Raw genomic sequence first — 22812 nt, forward strand, 5'->3', positions numbered from 1 at the left:
TAAATTTCTCACAATTTCCTGTTAATGTATTGCTGTAAACATTTTTTAATTATATGCTCAACAGAATTTTACTTGCATATGATATTGTTGATAACTTCCACATTCTACTGAGTCACTTTTCTTTGGAATGGGCACAAATATAGGTCTCTTCCAGTCAGTTCATTGTGCTCATCAGAACTTGTGCACAAGGAAGTTATGCAAATGGATTAAGGGCAAATTGCACAGTTCAAAATCAGAAAAAGTGTGCAATAGGGTTCCTGCCTCTCAACATACATTTTTAATCTGTATGGTTAGATAATCATCAGAAAAATGATTATATGAAGAAGAACGTGAGATCAGAATTGAAGGAAAGTTTATTAACAATGTTCAAGATGCAGATGACACAACCTTGCTTGCTGAAAGCAATGAGGACCTGATGCACTTGCTAATGAAGATCAAGGATGTAGCCTTCAGTGTGGAACTGGAATTCAATGTAAAGAAGACCAAAATCCTCGCAACTGGATGATTAATATAATGCCATGATAAATGGAGAAAAATATTTTTGTTTTCAAGGATTTTGTTTTCTTAGATCCAAAATTAATGCTCATGGAATCAACAGTGGTGAGATCAAAAAGCAAGTTGCCTTACATAAATCTGCTACTTAATATCAGTTTAGAGTTTTAGGATGTTACTTTGATAACTAAGGTGCACCTGACCCAAGTCACGGTGTTTTCAAATGCCTTATATGCATGTCATGTGAAGGTTGGACATTGACTATGGAAAACAAAGCAGAATTGATGGATTTTAATTTCAGGGCTGGAGAAGAATAACGAAAGTACCATGGTGTGCTAAAGGGACAAACACATCTGTCTTGGATGATAGAGTGCTGCTAGGGGCAAGGATGGTGAGACTTGGTCTTATACACTTTGCTCGTGTGGTCAGGAAAGATCAGTCCCTTGAGATGGAAATCCTCTTTCATAAGGTGGAAGGTCAGTTGAAAAGAGAGAGGCTTTCAAGGACATGGATTGTCACAGTGGCTACAGCAATGGGTTCCAGCGTGCGGATGACTGAGGATGGCGAAGGACCCAGTCATGTTTCATTCTATTGGGAATTGGGTTGCTTTGGGTGGGAACTGACTCAATGGTACGTAACAGCAACAATAACTTCCAGTCTGTTGTCCAGGAAAATGTCTTCTAAATTCCTTGGCATAGATGAACATATGCCTCCCATTTTATAGGAATTGGTTGACACACTTCCATGTTTCAAATGATTGCTAATACAGCTTGCTTTTTGCCCCAGCTTTCAGTTGTAGCTCCATTACTCATTGGAATGTGCAATGTATGGAACATGAATTAGTAATATTGGAAATTGTGGAAAATTAAATGATACACATAAATTGCACTCACAATTTATTAGGCACATATTTTTAAATGCATATAAGGTAGAAAACCCTACAATGAAATCTTGTCTTCCTATTTTTTGTTTGAAAAGACAAGAAGCCAGATGTGTTTGATGAACTATTTTGATTGCTGTTTCACTAGTATATAAAAGTTCCAATTAAACGTTAATATTTATTATCTGGTTAAAATCCCTCTTTGTTTTATTGGATAAAAATGGGAGCTTCTTATTCTATTCTTTAGCAATAGTGACCTCATATAATTATGATAGAGTGTTAATGTGAGGAGTTTCCAAGAGACTGTAAACTCAGTATTGTTTCTGAGGAATTTCCTACATAATAGTTGTGTGGTAAGAGATTAACCTCTCTGTGCCTTTGCTTAATTTTAAAAATGGGGTATACTACAGAACAATAATATTCATGAGAATGTTGATAATTCATTTAAAAGAGTTATAACAATAAATACTTAAGGGATCCGGAGCATTTGTGAAGGTAATGGAAAAATTTGGTAATGGATAAGAATTATGATTGAACAATATTATGAGCACTAGTTAATGTCCGTGATAATCATTGTTCTTAGAAGATTAACACTAGGCTAGACCCACAGATTTGGAATGTAAAGGTGTTCCAAATGTCCACCTCTCCCAAGACGCTGTTCTGCTCCATTTCCCCAACTCCGTCTTTGAGTAGAGGTCCGACTCTCACTTGGCTCAACAATTTCCTATAACATCTAACAGACACTCACGAAACTTTAAGGAAAAATTTTCAAATGTTGATGAGTACTGTTAAATCCCAGATTTCACACTCAGGGAGAAGCAAGCAAAATGCTGGGTTCCCGAGCCAGAAACCCCAAACGTCTAAAAGTCGAAGGATGCCTTCCTGCTTCTAAGGAAGCTCCGTCAGGAAATGGAGGATGGCTGTGGCTGTGTCTTTTACAGACGGTGTCAAAAAGTCGCACCCTCAGGTGTACTCAAGTGTAAAGATGATCCCAAGGAAACTTGGTTTCCACCCGCTCTGAAAGTCCGTTCTTAATCTCACCGCAATCCTGTCCATTACTGTAGTAGAGAATGCCCTTAAGTGTGAGTAGAGCCACAGCACAGAGTTCAGAATTATAGTACATCATATAGAGAATTATAGAATATAGCTAGAAGGGTCATATTAATTGATGACAACCAAATTTCATTGGGATACTATATATTACATAAGACATAGTTTTACAGAGTACACCTAAGTGTTTTAAGATTATGTTTAAAGGAAATAAATAGCTTGGCAAACTTAAAATACTTAATATCAAGTATGCTTACATAAAATAGTGGGGGCTCATTTTTTATATTTCAATTAACATATGCAATAGATCCTGATATTCAAAGTAGTTTTATAATTAAATCACGAACATTTTCACTTGAGCATTTATATGTATTTTTCTTCTTTTCCACACACCGTATATTTGAAAGCACAAACAACATACAATTTATATTCTTTCTGTGTACTGGGAAATAAACCCTATTGTTAGATTCCAACTCTGAGAGACCCCGAGAGCAGCAGGATGAGACATTGCTAGAGCCTACGCCACCTTCACCACAGTTGTTCATACTTGAGTCCATTGTTGCTGCCACGGTGTCCTATTAGATCAATAGTAAAGATTTCCTGGCATCAATACCAATTTAAATGTTACTATAGCAATCACCATGGTAATCTTTTGAATTAGTACCAGAGAGACCAAGGCATAATGAACCTAGTGTGCCACTTGGCAATCAGTTAATTTTAGCAGCCAAACAAAATCTAAAGAGAGTGAATGTTCATCTGGAGACCGCCACGAACGTTCTCCATATTTCAGTTCCTTGTGAGCCAGTGTGCACGGACATTTAAAATATCTCATTGGAAAAATAAATTGGCATGATTCCCTTTGTAAATCTCTCATTAGGATGTATTGGAGTAACAAATAATATTTCCTTAATATATTGATGAGAAATAATAATATTAAATAACCAGTGCTTATTTCAGCTAGAAAAACCCACCCGAAAAAAATTAACATACATGGATAAGGCATTCTATCAGTGAAGGAGATAGTTGATAATGACAAAGTGATCATCTTTTAAAACTGCTTACCAATTGCCTGTATTAAGCATAGGTTATGGACCAGCACTGTCTTAACTACATCACAGCTTGTGGCCGTCACTTGTTTTACCCACAAACAGCTTTATGTCCCTCTCTTGCCAGCACATGGGATCATGCTTTGATAACATCTTTAAATTAACCTTGAATTATGACCTATGCATCTATATGTGTTGCATGCTAGAACTGTACTCCATAGGGGTTTCAAGATGCTGATATTTCAGAAGCAGAAAACCAGGCCTTTCTTCCATGATGTCGCTGGGTGGAATTAAGCACTGCCATTCTCTCAATTAGTAGTTGAATGCTTAGCTACATGGACTATTCTGGTGGGCTTATGTATTTATTGTATGTACTCGTGTATAAGCCGAGTTTTTCAGCATATGTTTAATGCAGTTGTTGTGGCAAAATTAGGTGCCCCAGCTGACATTCAGGTTGGCTTATACTACACTATATATATGGTACATAATCTGGTGTCAATTTGGGACTTGAGAGGATTAAGAGTGAAGGGATGGAGTCTAAACTGTCAATCAGGTCATAGCCAATGAGTCCTTTGCGTGCACATTGCCTTCTCCTGGGAATTCTGGGAAATCCAATATTTCCTTCTTGCAAGTGGGAGACACCTCTCTCTCTCTCCTCTCTCTCTCTCTCTCTCTCTCTCTCTCTCTCTCTCTCTCTCTCTCTCTCACTCTCTCTCTCTCTCTCTCTCTCTGCTCACTCCCTAGGAGGCATTCCAGCTGAAAAAACACATAGAACTATACTAGTGCCCTGAGCTGGAGGAGCCGCATGACCTACCCTGATGCAGCCCTGCCATGGAGAAGCCATGGAGACCCTCCCAGCACTGAGATGCTTCCACCGCCACTGGATCCGAAGACTTTCTACTCACTGCCCTGTGATCTTCCTGCGTTCAACATTATTGCCTGTGTTTCATGGGTCTGAAGAGGACTTTATAGACTGGTACAGACATATGGGCTAATATCGGATTTATGGGCTTGGACTGGACTGGGTTGGGATGCTTTCTTAATGTACAACTACCCTTTATATAAAACTCTCTCTTAAACACATTTGAATTGCTATAGATTTATTTCTCTAGTCTACTCAGACTAACACATGTTCCTACTTGACAAGTGGAATGTAAGTGAATGGATGTTATTTCTAAGAAGAAAGTCTATGGACAGCTGCCTGACACGGCCACTATATATTTTTTCTCTTAACTGCAAAGAAGCAACATTTTCCATTTCAGGTACCAAAAGGTAGCATGGAGCCAACCTGGGTCCCTTGCCAAGAGGCTTGTCATGAATATATAGTAAGAGCGAAAAATAAAACAAAACAAACATTTTGCTTGTCATAATCACACTGAGATTTCTACACTCGTGTTATCATTGCATTAAGAGGATCCATTATGATTGACACATGCAGTAAGTTATATAACTGCAAAAAATCATCAACTTGATGAAGGTACTATTATTACCACTTTATATGGGAAAGTATTGAAAATGTAAAATGTTTAAATGTAGTGTCCAAAAGAGCAGCTATATTAGGTGGTGTGTTAGGTCAGGTTGACTAGAGTACCAAATCCCTAGACCCTTGTGAATGCATAATAAATTATAGATCAAGAAAACACCCCAGCCCAGTCCAACGCAAGTTCTTAAGTCTGATACTAGTCCATAAGTCCCTCTTTAGACTCACACAGTAGCCACGTGCAATGATGCAGAATGCAGGAGTCTCACATGTTTGTGGGTTCACACTTGTGTAGATCCAGTGGCGGTGGTAGCATCATAGAGCTCTGGCAGCCACCAGGACAGCTACGGGAAGATGATGTCAGAAAGAGAGAAGGCGAGGCCCTCTAACCCTCCATTAAGATTGCCATGCTCACAAGAAGGCACCATCAGGCTGTGACCTGAGTGACAGTTGAATACCACCCTATACTCTTATATATCTTCAAGTTGACGTGAAATTATGTAACTACCACAGGTGGTGAAGAAGAAGAAGATGAAAAATACATTAACCTCTTAACTAACAGCTGTTGTTGTTGGGTGCTATCTAGTCAAATCTAACTCAAGGTGAGCCATGCACAACAGAATAAAACAATGCCTAAACCTGAACCCTCATCAAAATCATTGCTGTGTTTGATCCCACTGTTGCAGCCACTGTGTCAATCCATCGAGGCCAAGCACTCCACATTTTGCCAATATAAACAGCATGCCTCGCTGCAGAGAATAAATGCACTTGATATGGTTTGATTTCCACTATGTTCTGTGAGCTTTTGGGCACTTTTTCAGCTTTCGTTCTTTTTTTCCTCCAGCTATAGTTGAAATTATAGTCAGGAAATCTTTCTAAAATATCCATAAAGTAATCATTAGGCTGTAATACAAATAAAGCACCCTCAATTACACTCCCAATTCATAGGCCATAATGAGTGTTAGTACACACAAGGACCTTCCCTTGTTTCATTGATTTATTTTTATCCCCATTCATCACTCCCAATCCCCCCTACTTCTTTTTAAATTTTTTCAATAAATAAGAACTCGTTAAATCCAACATGTTCTACTCTTAAAATTAATTGTCCCCATGATGTCCTCAGAGGTTAGCAAAGAATTATGATCTGTTTTTGTAGCAGGAATAGCAATCAAGGGTCAATCAGATGTGCTCAGTAATTGTCTTTTAAGACTAGGATGTAGGGAAAAACCTGACTATACAAAGTTCTTTCAACAATTTGAATGCTTTGCCTTTCACTCTAAAAACACTGCAAATAAGTGGATTTCATTTCAAGGCATTGTGCAGTTTGAATTTTTTAAAAAAATTCAATTAGAGTTCCTATAGAACCAAAGAGGATCATTGAAGGCAAAGAACTGTCTTTTAACCCACTGAATTCCAAAAAGAGAGCAATTATTACTGTTTTTATTTAAACAATCATGCTTTCATTAGAAGGTTTTATTCATGCAGTTTTGCTTTGCTTTTAGAGAAAATCACAAAAGTGAAAATCCATCTGGACTAAAACATTAATATCAGGTCTTCTTAATTTCCTTCAATCTTTTGCAACGCATCTTTCTTGGCAGGAAGCTTATTTAATCCCATCTTATATTAAAACCAATTTTTCTTTTTCCCATATGTACTTACCAAATCAAGCTTTATTTGCTACTTAAATAGCATCAATTAGTATCAAAGACAGGAGATCCTAAGATGAAACCTATTCAGCAAAGCTGAGCTGTTTGATACTCAAATATATGCCTCTTATGAATATGTCTGCTCTTCAATATGAATTGAAAATATATGCTCTGTTTCCTTGGACATTACAAGTCATTCCCTTTATTATTTAATACAGTGGTTCTCAACCTGTGGGTACAACCCCTTCACAGGGGTCGCCTGATTCATAACAGTAGCAAAATTACAGTTATAAAGTAGCAACAAAAATAATCTTATGGTTGGGGTCACCACCACATGAAGTACTGTATGAAAGGGTTGCGGCATTAGGAAGGTCGAAAACCACTGATTTAATGCATATCCCTATTGAATAACATTATAATCACAAACTCTGCCAAACACGTGACCAAAAGGCTTTTGCAAAGGAAAACCACTGCTTGAGACAGCTGCCTTTGCTAGTGAGACTCTGCATATTAAAGCTAGGAGGGTTGCTTTTGTCAGCATTGCTAATCAGAGCAGCCCCTTTGCCAGGTTTCCTGAAAATAAATTAGTGAAAAGTACTTTTTGTTCTTTATATCATGATCCTAATAGTCATCATTATCATCAGAATTGATGCAGATAGAAAGACAGAGGGACTGTACACATAGGGATGAATAGAAATGTGCTCACATCATTCATACTTTTTATTCGTGAGTAAACTTTTTAATGTATGCACATATTTTGATATAAATAACCAGTGGTTTGCAACAGCTTGTTTTTCTCCTTAATTATAAATTTTCTCTAAAATAGTAACCCAGTAACACTTCCACATTGCCATGGTGAAACCACCCCCTCCATCTCCCGGTCTCTAACACTTTAAGCTTCAACTCTAATACATACAGGAATATATCACCTCCAAGCTACTCATTTATTATATATTTTCTTGCTCTGATTTTTCTTTGATTTCTGACATACAAATATCAGATTCCTTTTGCCCAGTACTAATTTTATTTTGTTTTTATTTTAGCATAATGAAAAAATTGTTTACATACCTTATAGTTAAAATTAATCTCAATTTGTCTTCTTAAATATTTTACCATTTTCTCTTTATAATTAATATAGTAAGAATTTTTCATTTAAATATTTACAAACTTGGTTTCATGTACAGTTTAATTACTGAAAGATATATAAAGTACGTAGTCATAGTGTTATATGTTGAAGTTGAATAGATGTTCATTGTCCATGTCACAACTGAAATAACTAATGTAGATAATTAAAAGCATGTTAAACAGGTAGTCAACAAATATAACTTGTGTTTAATAGTTTCAAAATTGTCTCTCTAGTCAGGAAATATTTAAAAATTAAGAGCACGTCATTTACAAAGTAAGTAAATTAAGCTATTACATTTGAAAACAACAGTAACAACAATAGCAAAAACACTACGGTGGAATGACATTTCTGCATATGGCTCTTCTACCCAAGTCTCTGGAACTCCCACCCAGTGATTGGGTGGGACTCTGCTGGCAGGGTGTATGAAGCACTGAGAGGGAACCAGTTAGTTTTTGTCTCGCCCTCCTGGATCTAAAGCTGTAAGTCATCTTTGAGAAGCAGCAATGAAGAGAGAAACGTAGAGGACGTCCAAAGCGATCTTTCGAGATCTCTGCGTAAGTGGTGGAGGATACTACAGAGCGTGGCCTGTTGTCTCAGAGGCAGCCTATGTGGTACCCTCTCCTTATTGAGCCCAAGACCATGGGACCTTGGAACAAAGTGACAGGCAGGCTGGCTCCTGCCCCTTAGAGGAAAGGTCACGTGGCTGAGAGACTAAGCATAGAGAGCGACTGGGGCAGCAGTTATTTCACCCTGTGGGTCCTGACCCCTTTGGAGGTCAAACGACCTTTTCACAGGGGTCATCCGGTGCATAGCAGTAACAAAAGTACAGTAATGAAGTCACCACAACATGAGGAGCTGTATTCAAGGGTTGTGACCTTAGGAAGGTTGAGAACCACTGGTTTAGATGCTTGTAACCAGAAAGAGACTTGGTTGCTAGCTGAGGAAACCAATGATTTTATCCTGATTGTTTGCTTATCTTGGCTTTGGTAACCTATCAAATTCCTTAATAAACCCCCTGAATTGTGATTTCTGTGTGGCCATTGCAATGAATCATTGGACCTGACCTAGATATAAAGTGGTGTGGGAGGAACACTTGATATCAAAATAGGTAAAGAATGATTGACCTGGAGATGGTCTGACCCTCGCCTCCGGGAGATAGTGAAGCCAGAGGTCAGCGATGACCCTCCAACCTGCTTATTGCAAAAATGGTATTTGAATTACATTTAGATAATAGCATAAAATTTAGTTTATATGAACTAATTAAAAAATACGAGGTGGCTTCCAAAAGTTCATGGAAAAATTGAATATAAATAAAATGGAGTTTTTCCAGGAACTTTCTGAAGCACCCTGTATATGTTAAGGAGCCCTAGTGGCACTGGGGCTTACCCGTTGAGCTGTTATCAGAAATATCAGCCACTTGATTGCACCAACTGCACTCAGGAATAAAGATCAGTATTTCTGCTCCCATAAAGATTTAACTGACTCTGAGGGAGCTCTCCTATCTTCTATAAAGTCACTATAAGGTGGAAGTGACTAGAGGACAGTAGATTTGTTTTTCCTGTTATACATGCATTATAATGTAAGACTAAAAATACATCACTGACTTTAAAATGAAGTCATAATCAGTGGGTATTCAACTAGTAACTTTTGTGATTTATATAGTGCAGGTTTTCATTTTGAAAGTAGTTAAGATCATTAATACTATACAACTAAATAATCCAATCAATATTGCTAAAAATGTTATAAATTCCAGGGTAAATGAAAATATATTAAGTTCTTTTTTTTTATTTTTTCATATTGGCATATTGTAATCTGGGACTTCCAAAAGAGGGAGCTATAGTATTGTGCTAAGTAGCAATGCTTAATGAATCAGATTTTAGAATAAGGTTTACATATGTACTACATTACAATTTCAGATATAAAATTTAACCCTATTAAGTTTGAACTATTAGCATTTCTTATTAATTAATAGTATTTAATTTATTAGCTTAAATTATTGTTTCTCACACAAAAATATCATTTTCTTTCTCTCAACTACCAACAAATATAATAATAAATACCAAATGATTAAAGGATCCTGAAACAAAACTTACTCTTAATTTTGAATTTTAAAAAGGAAGTGGAATCATAAACACAGTTGAGAATATGAATCACAAGATGCGTGTCTATATGTAAATAATATCAGTAATATTTAGGCTGTTTCTATGTACACAAATCCTATCAGAAGTTAAATGAAAACATTCTTCACAACTAGAAACAGACACCTCAAAAATGCAACTTCAGCAGGACAGCTGCCAGAGAAAGCCCAAATACTAATGAAGAGCACTACTCATTTCCCCAATAGGCTAAGATGATATGCCATTATATAACAAAAGTTCAATGCCAAAGAAAAATAGAATCTGAGGTACCTCATTGAAAAGTGGAACTTTATAAGTACATTTATTTAATTAGTGAATAGATTAAATTTCTTCCTCTACACATCAAAAAGATACCTTAAACACCAGTAGGAAATCACAAAAGGAGGAGGGAATTCACCTATACATAATTAAATTTCATGTAAATAGACTGAGAGAGCAAACTATTTATTTGGCTGTCGGATATGGTTATGTTTCCTGAAGACATTACATTTAAACAGATGGTTTTGCTCTTTTGTGAATTGAGAGGTTATCTTTACACACTAACACTTTCATTATTTTTCCCTTAGCACTAGGGATAAGTGATCCAACAGAATGTGGAAGTCATAAAAAATAGTACATCATGTAAATAAAGTTTTACTAAAGATAATTTTAACATGGCTGCAGCAGTATATCCACAGGAACTACCAGAAATTTAATCCAGATTCAGAAGTACAGAATGAGGGAAATCATTGTTGATGCCAGATGTATTCTGAAAGAAAGCTGAGAATATCAGAAAGGTGTTTATCAGTGTTTAGTTGACAAAGGATTTAACTCTGTGGATCATAATAAATAATGCAAATATTGCCAAGAAAGGAATTCGAGAACACTTAATTGTGGTTACTGCACATGGAGCAAGAGACAATCCACTGAACAGAGCAAGGTTTAGGTATGTGTAATGGTTATAGCCTTCTTACTAGACACTAAACCTCTTTGTCAGCAAATATTCCAAGAGTCTGGACCATATAAAAAGTTATACAGCATTAGGATGATAAGTAGATTGATTAACTTGTTATAAACAAATGAAACAACTGCAAACTAGACGTAAAGAAAGGTGGATAATTGCTGACGAAGATAAAAAACTCCAGCCTTCGAACATGGTAGTGGGACAGGAGGAAAACGAAAGGAAATGGGGGAAAGGAGTAGAAGGCAAAGTGCATACAGAGAAGCCTAAATACAGACATGTACATATGTAAATATATGTATGATTATGGGGGCAATAGACTTATGTGCAAATATTTATAGGTTCATTAGTAGGGTAGCAGATGGACATTGGGCCTCCTCATGCACACTCCCCCAATACAATAGCACCTCGCCCTGCTAAACAGTCATTGCAGGATACCAACCTTCCCGACATGATCACTGAAGACAGACATGTGTGTAAGCAAACGTGGTGAAGAAAGCTGATGGTGCCCGGCTATCAAAAAGATATAGTGTCTGGGGTCTTAAAGGCTTGAAGGCAAACAAGCGGCCATCTAGCTCAGAAGCAACAAAGCCCACAGAGAAGAAGCACACGACCTAAGTAAATACAAGGTGTTGAATTGACGATTTAGCAGACACCAAGGAACAAAAACAATCATTGTGTGATCACCTTCCTCACATAATCGCTGAAGACGAAAGTGTGCATCAGCAAGTGTGGTGAAGAAGGCTGATGGTGCCCGGCTACTGAGAGATACAGCGTCTGGGGACTTGAAGGCTTGAAAGCAAACAAGCTGCCATCTAGCCCAGAAGCAACAAAGCCCACACGGAAGCAGCACACCAACATGTGTGATCGTGAAGGGCAGAGGAGACCAGGTCTCAAGCAACAAAGGCGGGGGAGGGGGGCGGGAATCACATCACCGTGAATGAGGGGGAGTGCATGATGGGGACCCAATGCTCATCTGTAGACAGCTGGATATCCCTTCCAGATGGGTAGTGGGGAGATGAGTCACTCAGGGTTCAGTATAGCAACAATGAAACTCATAAACTTCCTCTAGTTCCTGAACGCTTCCTCCCCTCCCAATTATCATGACCCCAATTCTACCTTGCGGACCTGGTTATACCAGAGGATGTACGGCGGTGCAGTAGGGATCTGGAAACACAGGGAATCTAGGATGGACGAACCCCTCAACACCCACGGTAGGAGTGGCGACACCAGGAGGGAAGGGGGTGTAGAAAGGGAGAACCTGTCTTGGAGATCTATGTGTAACCTCCTCTCTGGGAGATGGGCAATGGGGAGGTGGGTGAGGGGAGATGCCGGGCAGTGTAAGATAGGATATAATAATTATTTATAAACTATCAAGGGACCAGGAGGAATGGGGGAGTGGGAGGGAGGGGGACGGGGAAAAAAGGGAAACCGAGCTGATTCCAGGATGCCAAGAGGAAGGTGAATTTTGAGACAGACGAGTGCAATGGATGTATAAGGGTGCTTTGCTCAATTGATGTATGTACGGATTGTGATAAGAGTTGTATGAGCCCCAATAAAAAGATTTATTAATTTAAAAAACTCCAGCCTTCAGTATGCATTACACCTCAACATAAAGCAAACAAAAAGCCTCAAATGCAACCAATAAATAACACAGTGATAAATTAAGAATATATTGAAGTTGTGAAAGGTTTCAGTTTCTTTGGATTCACAATCATAGATATACATATGTGTGTGTGTGTGTGTTTATCAAATGGCTCTTGGCTATTTAAACAAAACAAAAAACCACTATTGATTCGATGATGACTCATAAGGACCTCACAGGACAAGGTAGACCTACCCGGAGAGTTTCCAAGTCTGAAACTGTTTACGGGACTAGAAATCCCAGTCTTTTTCATGAAGAGCTCCTGCTGACCCTGTGGATCACAGCCCAAAGTGTAACCACTATTACACCAGGGCTCCTTTCTCATTGCTATAGATCTGGGGTGGGGAGCAGGGTGGGCAGGTGGATTGTTCAAAGTATGAAAAAGGCAACCAAGGCAACCAAGGTGGCTCTTTTTCCACCATCCTGTGTATGAGTTTCTCTTCTGTGTACTCTCCCAATATCTTCTCATAAGGGTTTCAAAATCAAGACATTCATGGACAAGAGATAGCAAAAGAGGGACAGGCCCATTCCCCAATGAATTTGAATGAAAAGTGATACTAAAAGTAGGTACAACTGCCAGAGAAGACACTGGAGGATAAACCAGGCATGGTCTGTAAGGAGTCACGTGTATGATGGATGGCACAGAGCATTTACCTGGGTTCCCTATCAGTCCATCATGCAGAGATGAAAGGCCACTGCACTCTCATCAATTGAACCTGCATTGGCAACTGCTTGGCTTCTCCATTTTTATGCTTCCACAGGAAGAACTTGACAACTGATAAATGTGTGACGCTTTTGTTTGGAAAACAAAGAAACTAAGATGGACCTAACCCAAACCATACGATTTTCAAGTACTTCCTGTGAATGCATGAGTTGAACAAGGAATAAAGAGGAAAGCTGAATTGATGTATCTGCATCGTGATGTTGGCAAAGAATATTGGGATTAGCAGACTTCCAGAAGCCCCAGAAACACACATTCAAGGAAATTTGGAAGAAAGCTACATGGCCAGCCAGTTGAGCAAGAGTCATATTTGTGTATATCCCCAGGGAATGTGGAAATTGAAAAATACCATTGATAGAAATAAACTTTTGATAAAGATAATTCAAAAATAGTTGCAGCAGTACATCAATATATAGCTGCCAGATATTCAAGTAGATATAGATGAGGAGGTCTACTGGATTGTCATTCCTATTTGCCGCGGTCCAGCGCAGTGGGTTCGGGTCCCCCGCTAGGTGGGTAAGGCTTTGACGCATGGGAGTCAGAAATCACACAATTCAAAGGTTGCGGTGACTCTTCCAATTTTATTCATGTAAAGCTTCAACTTATATATTCTTTTTCTTGGCTTAAAGCTAATGGTCTGAGATCATACATTAGGAAATTCTCAGGCCACAAGACCATAACAAGCTTCATCAATCACATCATGATTCTTGGCTAAAAATTAGTACATCTTGAAACTAAAACTTTCTCATACAAGGGTGATAGACATAAACCTTCTAACAATAACTGAGCACAGTTCATCCAACTAGGGTGCATTGTTCTAACTATGAAATCAATAAAGCATTAATACATTTCATTATCAAAAAATACTTGACAGGCTTTGGCTGTTCTTTCTTAGGCTGTTCCTCTAAGGCTTTCATTTCTTGTTCTTACTTTTCCACTAAGTTCCCATAAATTAAACTCCCAAAAGTCTTTCTGTACCAAGGGATGAGTTGCCTCACAATAGGTAGCTTTGCTTCAGTGGACTTCAAACATCACAGAGGCCCTCTTCTTGCTAACCGTTCCATAAAACTTAAACTACTAAAAGGAACTTGTACACCTTTCTTTGTTAACTATTCTTATGCCATTTTCATTACAAGCCCCTATAACATTTCAAAATCTTGCCACAAAAGCACTCCAAATAATTATGGCAAGGCCAATTGAACAAGTCCATATACATATCGAGAGCAGGTTTGGGCAGCCAACTCCCACCGTGCAGCTTCTCTGAAGCCGGGCCAGGCGTCGTTCAACTCTGTCGTCGACGTCACACGGCAGGACTGGTTCCCTCATCTCGCCCTTTATTTTTTAATTTTATGCTTACCAACTCAATCTGGAGTATTCTTTTTTTTTTTTTTTGCACACTAAACTGTAGGTCACCCCACATAGATGCTGTAATCTACCCTGAACCAGGCACCCTGGGATCACATCAGATCTCTGGGTTCCAAGGTTAGGGGCTAATTATCCTGCCCTGGACAACTAACAATCACACAGCCCACCATCCCTCGACTGACCCTGGACCTCTACTTCCCTTGCTGACCCAGGCACAATGACTCTCCTCCTTGCCCTCCCGATCACCTGGGTTTTCAAAGTTCAGGCTGGGGCCTAACACAAAGCTGCCTGACACTGGGGCTAGCTGAACCCCACCCTGCCACCTCACACTCAGGGTCCGACTGGGTCCTCACGCCCAACAGTGAATCTACCCCTGACATCAGCACCTTGAGATAATGGTCAGACTCCCAAGGCTTAAAGTCAGGGGCCCTGGAGTATTCCTAATGACTGGAAGATTCCCCGGATGATAACTGGATATATAAGGACAGTAACAATAATTATTACCACAGTAAATCCCATGTGGATCAAAGTTGTCCACCATGTTGTGGGATTAATTTTTCCAAATAGAGCTTGAATACCTTCAGCTAAGGATTTTCCCAAAGGACTAGACACATGAACCTGTCCCAAATTTTTTATTTATTTTTAATTTGTTAATATCTAAACCTATATCATTATCATGCCAAATTCCTAATAAATGCTTCTGAACACTAGACCAAGGTATCTGAGTTTGATTATAAATTTGCTGTGTGACACAAATATGTTTATATGAAGGGTAACATCTAGTGGCCATTTGCGTCTGTATACTGCTCACTGCCTCTCCTAAATATAAAACTGCTTCTTCAAGTGCATTTATTTTTGTTTCTAATTTTATATCAATGGTTTCTTGTATAGCAAAAGTTTCTGATACATTTTTTGCTATAGCATCCACTTGCTGTGCCAAATGAATTTCTTGTATTAAGGGAGTAGTTGAAGTGGTTATAGAAATTAGAGCAACAATTCCCAAATTGATTCCCGCTATCATTCTTTTTGGACGAGCCAATAACTCATTTAATTCCTTCAAAATTTTTATACCAATTTCTTCATTCCACTCCTCCTCCAAAGCCACAGGCACCATAATATGAGATGGCTGTCGAACAATAATCATGACTATATAATTCTTTGGCAATCCTGAATTAATACAATTAGTTAATAAACCATCAATACAAGTAATTTTAAAAGAATGTTGAACTTTAGTAACAGTCAAACCCCCATTTTTACCCAGTAATAATGCATATGGATGATTTACGCAAGCACGTACAGCATTTGGTTTTAAATTGTCATCATAAGGTCTTTGGAATAAAATAGTCTTTGCGGCTGCAAATAGCCTTAAATAATTCCTTATGAAAGACAGTCTCATTATCAAAATCCTTAACACGATACATAGGCTGCACCCATCCGATAGCATAAAAACGATGAATTACATCACCAACCTCAAATTTCGTCCTATTCAAGTTTGTATATCTTCTACCAACTCTGCAATTTTTTGTGGTATCAAAATAGCCTTTATAACTGTAATTAGGAGAAGAGGTGGAATAGTCTTTTACGTCAAAATTAGTATTGTGTGGCTTCAAAACCTAAAACTTATGATCAAAACCACAACCCAACCAATAGGGATATCCTGTTTTTGCATTGAGGTTTTCCATTTTTGCCATCCATTAGTATATCGATCAACACATCTATCTAACAAAAAATGTTCCTTCTCCCTATTAGTCATATTTACATAAGTTTCATTGGTTAGATAGTGTCCCATAATAACCATATCCGTTCTCCATAATTCCGGCTTTCCCTCACTGGTTTTTTCCTCCCCCTTCTTTCTGTCCTTACTTTCCCCTTTTGACATGGAATCAGTGATAAATATTCGGTAATTCAAAGGCAGACAACCATTAATAGGACGGGAAGTAGTAGGAAGTAGTATAAAAACACATTGGAACATTATCAGCATAAGCCGTATAATTAACCTTATTAGAGGTCTTATGCTGTAAAAAGATATCCTCTTCACCACCCAGCAGAGCAGTATTATTAGAAAAAAGCCTAATCCTTTGTTTTTCTCCCCATGAGACAGGGTGCAGAAATGGCGGGTTAGGCAGGAAGGCCCAATAGTGAAAGTTAGCTTCGCTTTTCGTCGCTCTGCTAGAAGGAAGAGGCAAGGACCGTACCTGAAGAGAGACGATGGCAGGTATTGCTAAAAACGAAGTCTCAGAAGTAACCGGCTGATGAGTCACGGCGATGGTCTCCTTTGCTTGGGAGACAAGCTTTTTAAGCTGTCCCCAAGTCGGAGGCTGAGCTGCACGAGTAGCTTGAGAAGGGGTAGGCTTTTTATTAAGGGAGAGCCTAGCTATTTTTTTCAGCCAAAAGTTGCATCACATCTCCTCTTCCGTCTGGATTGGGGTTGATGACTCATCGGGGTTAGGCCTCGGGGTTGTCAGCGACAACTGAGGCGGGCTGATGGGCGGCAGATGACGTTTCTTTGGTTGCTGGCCGGATGAGCCGATCCGGGACCCATATGGGGGCGTCTGCATCCTGGGGAAAAATACAAGCATACCCTCGCCCTGATGTCAAAAGAACATCTGGGCCTTTTCACTGTCCGGTCAGCAAATCTTTCCATTTCACATAGGGTTTCTGGTTTGTGTTTAAGTCTGATGAGTGAGAAATAGCAGAGGTTTGACAAGTGACATCCATCTTTAAATAATTTAGCACAAATAAAGCATGATTTAGATGATGAGGAGGAGAAAAATATTTCTTCTCCCAATAATAATTTCTGTAATTGTCCTTTTAATCTCTGATGTGTTCTCTCAATTATGCCCTGTCCTTGAGGATTATAAGGTATTCCAGTAATATGGACAATTTCAAATGTTTGACAAAACTTTTGAAAAGATTTACTGGTGCATGCAAGAGCATTGTCCATTTTTAATTGAGCTGGTTTCCCCAAATAGCAAAACATTGTATTAAATCCTGGATAACATCCTTCACTGCCTCACCAGTCCTAGCTGAGGCCCACACAAAGTGTGAGTAAGTGTCCACGCACACATGTACAGACGAAAGCTTTCCAAAGCTGCTCAAATGGGTCACATCCATTTGCCAGAATTTATTAGTTCGCAATCCTCTTGGATTTACTCCCATAGGCAAAGAACTAGCAGCGGGAGGGCACTTCTGACACTGCTTTACTATTTCTCTCACTGTTTCTCTAGTTAGTTTATACTATTATCTTAATGCACTTGCATTCTGGTGATGTAAAGCATGACTGGCCTGTGCCTCCTGTAATAAACTGCAAATGAACAGTCTGGTACGAAATATTTCTGACCTCTTTGTGTATAACTGTTTGTAGCTGAGTCAATAAAGTAAAGATGGTAGATTGTGAACCATCAGAAATAGTAGCAGTCTCTATATGAGGGAACATTCCTACTCTATACATAGAGTCAGTATACAAGTTAAAGGGATTCCGATCATAAAGCTCAAAAGCTCTAATGACTGCCACCAACTCAACCTGCTGTGCTCATCTATAAGAGGTATCAAAGGTTTGCGTGTGGTTTTCAGTATAAATCACGGCAGTCCCAGTGGAAGAGCCATCAGTAAACAAATCCATTCCCCCTTCTAGGGGAGTATGTGAATAAAAAACTGGAAAGATTATAGGGTTATTTTTTTACAAACTGTAATATAGGATCAGGAGGCAGATTAAAATAAATTATTCCTGCATAACCTATCATAGCCACAGTCCAATCTTCAAGAACTCTGCAACAGATATTCATATTGTGCATTATTGTCAGGAAGCACTAGCTCAGGTGGGTCTTTACCATAACTTCCCGGCTTCTTATCCTTGCCTTCATGATTAATAGAGTTACCATACAGGGATAGGAAGCAATCACTTTCTTAGGAGTCGATGGTAAAGGCATCCATTCTAAAGCACCCCCCCCCTGCCAAAAACAGGCAGTGGGGGTATAACTTGTAGGCAGGATGACAAGTTTCCAGGGCTTGTGGTATGATAACCTTTGCAGATGATGAGTCTGCAAGGCTCGCTGTACTATCCTCAGCACTTCCTTTCCTTCTGCAGTTAACTGTCTGACCGAGGTCGGAGCAGTATCCCCTCTTAAAATGTTAAACAATGGTTCCAACTGTGCTGTGGTCAATCTTAAAAAAGGCCTGATACAATTAATGTCTCCCAATAATTTTTGAAAATCATTCAATGTTTTTATTTATTTATTTATAATTTATTTTTTTTCATTCAATGTTTTTAAATGATCTTTTCTTATCTGTATGTTCTGAGGAGTAATGGTAGAAGAAATTTAATGTCCTTCCTAGATAATTAAAAGGAGGATTTACTTGAATTTTTTCTGGTGCTATTTTCAGTCCCCATTCATCCAGTTGCTGTCCCATATAAGCTAACACTTCTTGTAAAAGCACTCTGTCCTTATGAGACATAAGTATGTCATCCATATAATGTATTATATAAACATGAGGATACTTATGCCTTACGTTCAAAATGGCTCGGTCCACACATTTCTGACAAAGTGCCGGGCCATTTTTCATTCCTTGTGGCAAAACTTTCCATTGGTAACGTTGATAAGGTCTCAACAAATTAGTAGAGGGCAGACTAAAAGCAAATCTTTTACAATCTTGAAGAGATAAAGGGATAGTAAAAAAGCAATCTTGCAAATCTATAACTATTGTATTATCTTCTAAAGGAATAGCTGAGGGATTAGGCAATCCTGGCTGTAATACCCCATATCTTCAATAGTCTCATTCACTCTTCGTAGCTCTTGTAATAATCTCCACTTTCCTGATTTTTTCTTAATTACAAAAATTGGAGTATTCCAAGGACTATTGGAAGACTCAATGAGACCCATATCTAACTGTTCCTGTACTAACATTTGAGCTGCAATAATTTTTTTCAGCTGGTAACAGCCACTGCTCTACCCACACTGGTGTGTTGGATTTCCAGTTTATAGGGGCTGCTGTTGGTTGAGCAGTGGCCCCTAGCATAAATGTTTATATCCTAGCCCATGCCGATCATGCTTTTCTGTTAACGGAAACTGGAAACAAATTGCCCTGTCCTGATTTTCCTAGTCCCCTATGTGGATCAAATTTCATGATTATCATTTGAGCCTTGACCATTTCATTAGGGCTTACGAGCATCATTCTCATTTGGCCTAATGTATCTCTTCCCCATAAAGTCATGGGTATAGAAGGTATTACATAAGGTTGAAAAATATCCAGAATCCCCTCCCAGTTCCCATTTTAATTGTGCAGCACTTCTTCCTACCAAAATTGAAGGAGTTTGTTCTAAAGGCCCGTTCATTGGCCAGTCCCTAACAGTTATACATGACATATCAGCTCCAGTGTCTATTAATCCTGTAATTGGTTTCCCATTAACTTTTATAGCCCTAGTAGGCCTATTTTCTTTAATTTCTTGAATCCAAAAAGCAACATCACTAGACCCAAAACCCTTATTGCCCCTGGGAGCACAATTCATGATACTCCCATGAGCTACAAAGGGGAGTAAAAGAAGTTGAGCTATCCTTTGTCCTGTGCGAATCTGAATTGTCTTGCTAGGGGGAGACATTAACACTTGTAATTCCCCTTCATAATCAGCATCTCTTACCCCTGGAATGACCTGAATCCCCTGCAGGGAGGTAGAGCTCCTTCCAGTGATCAATCCTAAAGTTTTTTTGGGTAAAGGCTCATATACCCCAGTAGGTATACATACTGGTGGTACGTCTGGAGTTAATATTGTGTCGGTGGTGGAGCTGAGGTCCAGTCCGGCACTCCCTGGGGTGGCTCACTTGAGATCTGTGATTGATTTACTAGATTTTCTGAGAAATGGATTCTGCATTGGCTGTGCCCCAGTTAGGACAGGGGCCTGGAGCGGGCCCCTCATCCTGTTTCCCTGATTCTGATTACTTCTTCCCGCTAAACTTTCTAATGAGGAAAGGACTGTTCCATTTCTATGGAATCTGGATCTGCAGTCTTTAGGCCAATGAAATCCCTTTTGGCACCTAGGGCATAAAGCCTGAGGGCGAGTAGCAGGTGCGGATCCAAAGCATTTATTGGCTTGCTGTGCATTATTCTGATAGCTATTACTCTGCTTACTATTACTTTCCAGGCAGACCCTTCTGAATGTCCTGCTTGCCCGCACCCGAAACAAGCGTTTGGCCCCCCTTGTGCATTTGCCGTGCTGCCAGGCATGCCAGCTCCTTGTTTCAAGAGTTGATCTCGAGCTAACCCCTGCATAGCTGCAGCAACAGTCACCCCCTGTATAAATCCAGGGGTGACATCTATGCGCATCCTAACATAGTCTCCCACTGTTCCTGTCCTTCGAATGGGACGCAACAATGCCTGGCAGGTGCATTCTCAAAAGCCAAATGTTTTATAACTAATTCTGAAGTAGCTTTATCAGCTCTGATCTTTTCAGTGGCTTCTGATAATTTTGCCACGAAGGCCTGGAAAGGCTCCTCAGGGCCCTGTTTAATGGGACTAAGAAAACGTGCTTTGGCATCTAATGGTGGTAATTTCCTCCATGCTATGGTGGCCAATTTTGAAACTTCTTGTAGAATATCTTTAGGGATCTTTACTTGATCTTGAGGGCCATAATAAGTTCCTGCCCCATAATCATATCATTAGTAAACTTTTTTCCTTTTGTTTTAAGTAAATTTTCTTTCAATAATTGCTTGGCCTGGTCTTCATATTCTGACTTCCATAAAAGGAACTGTCCTGGGGGCAAGCAGGCACGAGCTACCTGGAACCAATCATAAGGGATGAGCCAATTGCTCCCAACATTCTCTACCAGCTGCATCATGAAAGGGGAGGTAGCACCTGTCTCTTTAACTGCCGATCTTAATTCTTTTAATAATTTATAGGATAAAGGCTCCCAAGAGGGGTCATCATCCTCATAAAACGTTACAGGGAAGCAAAAGGAGGTATCTCCTTCTTTCTTAGCTTGCTGCATGGCCCTAGCAAATCCTGGCCACCATCTGATCTTGTCCTTTTTAGCTGATTTTCTTTGCTTCTTTCCTGATGGCCATGGAGGTGCAGAGGAATTGAAAAAAGACCCTTATATTTACAAGCCTCCTTTTCTATATCCGACTCTTCTTCTAAAGAAGACTGATCACTACTCTCTTTCTCTGAGCTACTGATGTATCCTTTACCAGGAAACATCGATTCTTTTATATTATATTTCTGTGTTTCAGTACAGGCAGGAGGACATTTACGAATATTCTTTTTGCTCTTTCCCATAGTATAACTGTGCTCTGATGGTTTATCTACCAATAAACACAATGTTTCCCCTTCTGTAGCCTCCTCTTCTACCATAAAAATCCCCTTGTGGTTAATGGTAGGATCTAAACTTTCTTTTAAAAGACTCCATAGTGATAAAGTTTCCACGGGGAAATCATCACCCCCATGTTCATCATAATAATTCCTTATATCATCCCCAACTTTCTGCCAGGTTTCCAGATTCAAAGTGCCTTGTTCCGGAAACCATGGGGAGGTTCTTTGAATAAATTCTAAAAAATGTTTCAAAGTCTGATTTGTTACTTTCACTCCTCTCTTTTTTAGTGTATGCTTAATAATATCTATGAAAATACCTGAACCCTCAGTGGAGTTTCCATGTCCCATGATTACTCACCCTTTCGTACTTGACATATTCCTGTCAAGGAGCCTGCAGCGCTCAATCGGTGAGTCTATTCTTACCAAAAATTTATATCTTATATCATCAAAGTTTGACTCGTTACTTTCACTTCTCTCTTTTTAAATGTATACTTAATAATATCTATGAAAATACCTGATCTCCCAGTGGAGATTCCTTGCCTTATGATTACTACAATCTTCAGTATGGATTGAAACTCAATGCAAAAATAACAAATCTTCATGGTGAACCAATAGCATCGGGACAAACAGGGAAAAGCTGTGGTTGCCAAGGTCTTTTTTTCATCTTGTTAGATACACAATAAATAATCGTGGAAGCAGGAGTCAAGAAATCAAGTGACATATTTCATTGGGCAAGTGTGCTGCACAAGATTTCTCTAAATGTTGAAGCGAAAGGGTGCCATTTGAGAAACAAGATGCACCTCATCCAAGCCATGACATTGTCAATCAACTCATACATATGTGAAAGTTGGACATTTGAAGGAAACTTTAGAAAAATTAAATAATTTGAATTATGATTTTGGTGAACTTGAAAATTTTTTAAAGTACCATGGGTTGGTAGAGAACAAACAATAGGTCCTAGTACAAGAATGTAAATAACTTTGG

The 22812-nt window shown here is 39.0% G+C and overlaps 1 protein-coding gene across 1 annotated transcript in view; it reads right to left on the reverse strand.

Moving 5' to 3' along the window:
- CDH9 (cadherin 9) overlaps positions 1 to 16930 on the reverse strand; it is a 154899-nt gene extending 137969 nt beyond the window's left edge. Inside the window, exon 1 of the mRNA XM_075540889.1 lies at positions 16725 to 16930. The gene's annotated coding sequence lies outside the window, so the exon portion shown is untranslated. The remainder of the gene's footprint in view (positions 1 to 16724) is intronic.
- Positions 16931 to 22812: the final 5882 nt, after the last annotated feature.

The sequence above is a fragment of the Tenrec ecaudatus genome, chromosome 2 (genome assembly GCF_050624435.1).
Source record: "Tenrec ecaudatus isolate mTenEca1 chromosome 2, mTenEca1.hap1, whole genome shotgun sequence".
In the NCBI taxonomy this organism is placed as follows: Eukaryota; Metazoa; Chordata; class Mammalia; order Afrosoricida; family Tenrecidae; genus Tenrec; species Tenrec ecaudatus.